The sequence below is a fragment of the Lathyrus oleraceus genome, chromosome 5 (assembly GCF_024323335.1).
Source record: "Lathyrus oleraceus cultivar Zhongwan6 chromosome 5, CAAS_Psat_ZW6_1.0, whole genome shotgun sequence".
In the NCBI taxonomy this organism is placed as follows: Eukaryota; Viridiplantae; Streptophyta; class Magnoliopsida; order Fabales; family Fabaceae; genus Lathyrus; species Lathyrus oleraceus.
In genome coordinates this window covers 156,939,283-156,947,717 of record NC_066583.1, presented here as the reverse complement: position 1 = coordinate 156,947,717, position 8,435 = coordinate 156,939,283, and the positions used below count along the sequence as shown (strand labels likewise).

Sequence of the window (8,435 nt, the reverse complement as noted above, 5' to 3'; positions counted from 1 at the left end):
AAATCTTAATCTCAGGAGTGCACGGTATCCACCATGTTCCACTTCCATCTTTATTGAAAAGGTCTTTATAACACCTCAAAATTTGCCCTCCTCTCTTGGGACTAGCTTAGCATATTGCATTTCATTTTGTAGGACATTAGTCATTGCATATTTCATATCATGTGAAAATAAGCAAGTCATCCTCCTAAGTCTTTCTCAGAAGATAGAAAGGTTGAGAGATTCAAGCCTGAGGGTCTTATTGAATTGATGATCAATCATCTGAGGGTTGCTCTTCAATTAGGGTTTTTTTGGTTCTCCAAGGAGGTTGAGCATTATATTATGGGCAATGGTACATCATCATTATCATGGTTATGTCATCCTCAAGGGGCTCATTGTTCATGATCAGATTCTTTGGGATTAGGGTTTTGACCTCTGGTCAACCCTAATCAATGGCATTCTCCCAACCAGGGATTCTCAAGGAGATGAGGTCCTTATTAAGATGGAGATCCTCATATTGATTTTATTGTGCTTGTACAAACTAGGGTTCATTTTGGTGCCATTTCATCAAGTGGTTGAGGCTCAAAATCATCTGAGCATGTTCAAGTCATCTGTCAACCATAAAAGTCAACTGTGCAAGAACTGAGGGCTAGGAGGTGGAGAAATGAGTTTCAACATCTCATTCATGTCCAAACAATGCTTATTCATCATGCCAAAGATCAAGGTTGAAGAATTTGAGGTCAAGTCAAAAGTTTCCAAAAGTGGAAAGTGACCTATAATTTCGACTTTCCAAAAGTGGAAAGTTTTTGGTTCAAATTCAACTTGATCTTACATCATCAAAAAAGCTTCAAATTAAATTTTGTCCAACATGAAAGTTGAATATATCTTTCTCCCATTTCCAAAAAGTCCAAGATCATGAATTTATGATGAATGGTTGAAGAGATATGATCAAATCATTGTCAAGGATGCATGGAACTTCAAAAGGCCATATCTTTTGATTCATAACTCCAAATTGAGTGGCTCTTTTTGCATTTTGCTTCTCATTACATGTAGTTTCCAAAACATCCATCACATTGTATGAAATTTGAACATATGATCATATGCTATTTCAAGTCAATTTTGGAGGGAAAATTGAAAATTTAAAAATGGTGCATCATGGGAACTTTCTACCATTGGCATTGTGTTTGAAAGATGATTTTAAGTGAATTAGATCATGCTTTGGGTACTGCTCACGTTCATTTACTCCATGCACCATGCAAAATATTAATTTTTGCCATACATCTTGTTTTCACTTAATTTCAACTTAACTTTGCTTAATTTTGATTAAGAGTGGATTAGCACATCATATATATACATAATTGTAACAGAATTTGCATGGATTCATCATTTCTAGATCTAGAATTTTTTCCCTCCAAAATTTTCTCTCAACCAAAATTCAAAATTCTTCCATATAACCTTGAGTTTTTCTTCCATATTCTGGTTCTATGATCTTGATTTAGTGCAGATCCAGCTTTGTTTTGAAGGATTCGTGTGGAAATCAAGCATGGCATGTTCATGAAGATGAAGATGGAGTTTCAAATTTAATCAAGATCTAGTTCATCTCAAATCTCAATTTCAACTTCAGGCTTCATAACAAGGTTGCTAGAGCTGATCTGCATGCTTACCAAGCCTTGAATACACCACTGCCATTGTTGGATCTTCAAGAGGTCAAAATTTCGAACCTCTTAACTCATGATGTTATGTGCATATTATTGAAGATCTTTCCGCGCTGAAAATTCTGATCTAAATTTCATAAAAAACGGATAATTATTGAGTGAGATATATGTGTTTAAAGTTTGGTGTTCAAAGATGTTCTTGATCGATTCTTGAAATTCATGATGATTTGGACCAAAATATTATTAGATTTGTAATCTATGTGCAAAGACGAGTTGAATGGCGTATGAATTTTTGAATTCTGGAAAATTCTGGAAATTTTGGTATGAATGTTCATACTGTTCATCTTCATCTTCGTGAGGAAGATGAAGATCTCCAGGTTAGCGACGGCCTAGCGTCCGTTTTTCCGTCGCTACTGGTTCGCTAGGGTTCTGGCATGAAGAACGCACCCAGGACGCGTTTGATCCAAGGTCCTCCCTTCGATTCCATGCTCCAGCGTTTCTGCATCTTTTTTTTTCATTTCTATTGCATTAATCCAAAACGACGTCGTTTTGGGACGCGTTTGGAATTTCTTTAATTCATTTTTTATATTTTTTATGTTACTTCAATTTTTATTTCATTTCATACATGAACTTCCAAAAATCATAATTAATGGAATAATGATCCAAATGAAGCCAGGTTTTTTTCCACATGATCCTTGAAATGTCTAGTATTTTATCATGTGCTTTTGCTGATTTTATCATTTATGGATTTTGACTGATGAATTGTTATTTGATCAAGGTGCATTTGTGACATTGCTCCATTCTTCCTATCATAAAGTGCTCATACATGATCTAAATGCCTTGAAATTTTGCATGGTTATTCTTGACATGATGAGGGATTTATGTGATTTTATTTGGCATTTTTTGCTATTATCTTCACTGTTTTTGGCACATGTACTTTAAGTGTGACAATTTGTGTCACACAATGGGATGACCAATTTGGCACATATACTTTAAGTGTTTTACTTGTCTCCGAAACAAGATATGAGGAGGAGTTTTCGAGAAGCGTGCGTCCTAGAAGTATGTAAATGCAGAACTGAGGATCATCAATGGAAACGCTGCTCGCTTTGTGGTTACCATTCAGGTAATTTTCAGAATAGTCCTTAGGGTTTAGAAGTTGAGGAGGTGTATTTTTTTTTACTTCGTGACTGCATATTTCTCAGCAACTTAAGATCTCTATATATACATTTTTGCTGTAGTATATTTACGTATAGTTTTGCTTATCTATACCTTTTCCGGGTTTCGTAAAAGCGTGTGTGTGAATGTTGATGTGCAGAGCCATGCTTGAGGATTTCTGTTGGCTCCTGTGATCTTCTGATGTAGCTCTATCATAACATTGTAATTTTATCTTAAAATGATAGTTTTTCTTTCTTGGTCACTTAGTTTCCAATATATTTACCTTATGACAATAATTATTTCAAGGATGCATACTATTATCTTAAAATGATCTACCTGTCTTTTTATTCAGATCATTTGCGTAGTGCCTTTTGCACAGAGGAATGCAAGTTGGCATTCAATGACATGGAACCCTTGTTATTCAAGGTTGATAGGATTTCTGAAGAGTTTAGTTGGACCTCAATGAAAGGTAACAACACGTTACCCAGGTTCCTACAAAATCCCATGCTTCTAACGGCAGCCCAACTCGTCCGGTCAGCTTTTGACTATGATGTTATTCCAGATCTACTGTTTGGTTATGGCATGTATGCGGGGTTTTACACCCATGCAATGTGGAAAAAGTCAGATTTGGTCTGTGCTATAACTTTTCGAATCCATTCAAGGGCTAAGGAGGTTTTTGGTGAAGTTCCTTACATTGTTACAGCGGAGGAATACTGTGGTAGGGGTTGTTTAAAGGTAATGATGGAAGAGTTTGAGTGCTTCTTAAAGACCTTTAGTGTGAAAAGGTTACTTATGCCCTCACTCTCTACTAAAGTGGATCTCTGGACCGAAGGCTTCGAATATGTAAAGATTTCTGAAGAGGATTTAAATAAAATCTTAGAAGATGGTTCTGTTATTGTTGATTTTGAAAACACTGAGATGTTAACCAAGGAGCTTTAATGCTTGGTTGAAAAAGAAGTCACAAACTGTGGTACTATAATCTGGAGCAGTTGACTTTTTTAAAGTGCAAAAATAAAAGTACATTTGGTATGTAAATGGTATATGTACAATCATTTTAAATAAATGCACTTGTCATTTTGTGTATAGATCATGAAACTGGTTTACATTGAATGTCTATATTTTGGAGCAGGAATATAAATTTTTTAGTGTAAAAGTAAAAGAAAATGGTATAGTTCCTGTAAATGGCATGAAACCATATCATTCTTAATCAAGTTTAGTTTAATAGCATGAATCATGGTTTTCCATCAATTTAAGTCCGTTCACTTTAGCCATATCATGAGCAACTAAGGCTGTAAAAGCATTGCATACATTTAGTAAAACAAGGTGAGCTTTGAATAGAATTGAGATCACAAATGAATTTGGTTTAAACAAGCATGCGACTTAAGTTCGTAAGCATTTCGCCATGAAGCATAAGCTATCCATAGTAATACATTGCTAACATTCATCCTTGGGAATTGGCATTGATAATTAAAGGTGTCATTACAAAGAGGGTTTAAATTCTACACTAGCTTTTATTCTACATAAGATGTCCCTAATAAGTTTTCATGAGATGCTTCCATATCACTCAGCCCACCACTTCGGCAAGGTAGCCCACATCCCAAATATCATCATTCCATTGTTCAAGCGACGATTCGCCATGAGCAAGACCACTACACCATGTTATTTCACATGCTCAAAATCAGAACCTGCAGCAGAATGACGCACACGTTGACAAAGTGTTAGTATCACATCCAAGCTGATTGCAGCAGTTGACTAATGCACAAGCAGGATCCAATTTTCAAGCATAAAAAACTAAATCAACATGTCAAACAAAATTCCTAAGCAAATTTCTACCTGCATTTTTCAGAAACGCACCACCATGCGAAATGAATTCAAAGCTAATTCAAAACTAATATGCTGATCCGAATTTCACCGATAAGCTACAATTGAGCTTGCATTTCATAATTAACTTACCATTTGAATCGGAATCTGTAGCTAAACAAAATTTGCTATCCTAATCAACCATGCATAAATAGAAGAAAAAAACCAAGATGAATTTAATTACATATTTCATTTGAATTCCAATTGGAATCTCTAACCATAACCTTGCATTCGTCAAACATTTTTGAATCATAGTGCTGGCCTGGTGTGCGTTTGAGTGTTGAGAGGGTCTATCGGGATTTTTCGGTGACAATAGAAAGAAAATCAAATTTGGATTTTTTTTGTATTCAGGCATTGATTTTGATCTTACCATCACTTGTAGATGCTGCCGTAGCAGTGCAGCAATTCAATAGCTACTTGAAAAAACGCACTTTGCTTCCCAAGTGGCGTACAACCGCTACATGCATGATTCATGACCAAAGATGTCACTAACAGTTTAACTTCCTAACCATAACATATTTCCACTCATGCATATTACTACCATCAATACAACATTGAGAAACACCAAGTTTACTAGTTAAATTGGAAGAACTACCAGAATCTCCTGCAACATATGCGTCGAAAACTGTGAAGAGTGTACGCGTTACCTTTCAAAGAAGCGACCTTCCCGATACACTTGTCATCTATGCTGTTCTCGATACCGCCCTCTCCCATGATGGATCTCTTAGTCTTTGATCACCGCAACCTGATAAACAATAAACCTAACAATTTAACAAGGAAATGTAAACAGCAGTAGGAAACTTCATTTGATTTTTGATTACTGAATTCACCAATTTTTCTCCTAACCGAAATCCATTCACAACTAACTTTAACCAACGTTTTTCACCCAAACAGTTAACAATAAAACTGTTACTAACAGAAGCCCATTCATAACTAACTAATTGATTTTCAGAATTTAATTCCAAAAATTCTAACTAGCAGCAGATTTTCACAACATTTCCAAAACAATAGAATTTCATCATAAGTTCATTAGCAACTAACTCAAATTGCATTTCATTATCATTTCAACCAAATTTCATTTTAACAACCTACTGAATTTCTGACTAACCTTGTCCAAACTAATAACAGAAATATTCAATTTCTAACCAACTTGGTGAATTTCAGATAAATTTGGATTTACATTTCTAACTGAAAAAAAAAACAAAGCTCTATAAATACTCACCTCCAATCATCTTAACGGGGTTGATTTTCTTCACTCTTCCATCTTCAATCTTTTTCTTCTACTTCATCCTCACAAATCTTCAATCTTTCTCTTCTTCTTCATCTTCATAGCCCCTTCAATCCTCAACCTCCCATCTCCAATCTGTATACTTCAACCAAACTCTGATTCAATCAACCATCGGAGCCTGCAACAGTCCACGATTCACAATCTGGAAGCACGACCCTCTCTCGCTTTCATCTAGTGCTGCTGCGATTCGAACTCCAAGTGTGACGCGTATCTGTAGCAACAAACTCACACATCAAATTCACGATGACTACAAGGCTGTGAATCACACAGGTAGATTCAAGAAGAAGAAAATCGTAAAAGGTGGAGGAGAAGGATTCGAATTGCGTACCTGTGTATTTCAATTCTACCGTCACCGCAACAGTTTGCCCTGAAGGTATACTATTCGTCTTGTTCTTGATAATCGCCTTCAAAGTCGTCGTCATCTGGTAAAATTAACGATATGCTAGGGGAACCGGATTTCGCGTCGCCATCGTTCATTTCCAAATTTGACATCTAGGCTCCTCATACGGATGGTTCCGATTAGGGAGATTTGAGGAGGCTATGGGAAAATAGAGGAGAGAATTGGAAGACTTGTTGGTGAAGCATATGGTTTTGTTCAAAGGACTTGCTTGAAGGGTATGCCTCACCAAAACCATAATAAAGGAGATAATGAATATGATGGACTTGGTGGCAGGACTCTTCATCTAGTGACATCCACAATCCTAAATGTCATCCAATTTTCACCTATTGTCATGTACATTGTCTAACCTTACTTTGGTCTCCTTTGGACATTGGTCTTGAATCCATCTTGGTCTCAATGTCTTATTGTTTAGTCCATCTAATTACTGGTGCATCTATGCCCTTGGTCATCCATACAACCAAACCTTTTGTGTCACAATCTAGTTGTAGGTCATGCCCATTGACTTATGGGTGTTTCATTCAAACCCTAATTTGATGCCCTCAATTCATAACTTTGTTCATAAACCATGTTACCAGTCAAGTCATGTTCTTTTCATTTCAAGACCAGGCATTCATGTACATAAAACAAAACAATTTGGAAACCAATTTCAAACCATTTGTCAATCCACTTCAAACCATTCTAAACCATCACATTGATTTTACATAAAAAAATTACAAGTCTTGACAATTTTTGACAAATTGTTGACTTTGGTTAACATTTGACTTTTTGGTCAACTTTGACCAAAGTCAACCCAAATCCCTTAAACTCTAAAATCACCCATAATCATTCATTCAATGTCCATTTACAAGAAAAATACAAATAAAAATGAACTTTGACCAAAGGTTGACTTTGGTCAACTTTGACCAAAGTCAACTCAACCCCTTTCCATCCTAAAACCCTAAATCTCCTAATCATAACCCTAATTCTTACATTCCTTGTTGATCATTTAATGTCCAATTTACTTGTTGCTTCATGAGGAAGTCTTTTGTCACTTTATTTGTTCAACCAACCAACCATGGCCTACATGAACTCCTAGCTGCAATGCACCTAAGTCAGTCCTACATACAAGTCAGAAATTGCAACAACTTGCAATCAGCATCGTCTAAGTCAAAACCAAGCATGATCACATGAGAGCCTAATGCACAAATAAAGGTAGAATTAAACCAAGCCATGAAGTATTGTTGGCGAACCATGAACCAAATAGAGTTGACATGCTGCAAAATTGCATGAAGTCAAAACTCACCCTCTGATGCAATGCAGAACAACTGGATCAGGCCTGTAGAAATGGAACAACCTGCAGCATGACATACACTAGACATATACAATGGCAGCAGTTCATTCATGACCATAATAAAGTTCCACATTAAGCACACCATTGCAGCAAGAAGAAGAAGAAGAAGAAGAAGAAGAAGAAGAAGAAGAAGAAGAAGGGGGAAAAGAAGAGGAAGAATCGTGCTCAAGAACTCACCTATTAGACTTTCTGGTCTCCTTCTCCGATTTTGCTTAAGTGACTCTTCTTGCTCTAAGCTTACCAGAATGTAGAACATAGGGAGGAGAGTCCAACCCCCATTGTGGTAGAGGTTAGGGGTGGCAATTGGATCCATTAACACAAAATCCATCCAATCCATCCATCAAAAAATCCATCCAATCCATCCACTAAATAAAAATTAAGTTAATGGATTGATCCAATCCATCCATTTATAAACATGGATTGATCCAATCCATCCAACACATTTTAATGATCCAATGGATTTTTTTATTTAATTTTAAAAAAATAAATTTTTTCAAATATTAAAAAAAAATTGAAAAAAAAATCATTTTTTTTTTGAAAAAAAAAATATTTTTTTTTTGAAAAAAAATATTTTTTTTTCGAAAAAAAAATTATATTTTTTTGAAAATACAAAAAATGATTTTTTCACATTCTCCCTCCAATCCAACGTGTTCTCTCTCCAATCCAACCAAGAACCCTAATTTTCTTCCCCCAATTTCTTCTTCCCCCTCCAATCCAACGTGTTCTCTCTCCAATCCAACCAAGAACCCTAATCTTCTTCTCCCAATTTCT

The 8,435-nt window shown here is 35.9% G+C and overlaps 1 long non-coding RNA gene across 3 annotated transcripts; it reads right to left on the bottom strand.

The window, feature by feature from the left end:
• Window positions 1-4,210: 4,210 nt before the first annotated feature.
• Window positions 4,211-7,779, bottom strand: LOC127079860 (uncharacterized). 3 transcript variants are annotated; one of them, XR_007787988.1, is made up of 5 exons: window positions 7,617-7,779; window positions 6,263-7,431; window positions 5,869-6,145; window positions 5,294-5,391; window positions 4,211-4,471 (listed from the first exon to the last, which is right to left on the bottom strand). It is a non-coding gene; the product is annotated as an uncharacterized LOC127079860 (long non-coding RNA). The 3 variants fall into 3 exon arrangements; XR_007787987.1 differs by having other exon boundaries at window positions 6,263-7,508; window positions 7,617-7,773; XR_007787989.1 differs by lacking the exon at window positions 7,617-7,779 and adding an exon at window positions 5,017-5,103 and having other exon boundaries at window positions 6,263-6,988.
• Window positions 7,780-8,435: the final 656 nt, after the last annotated feature.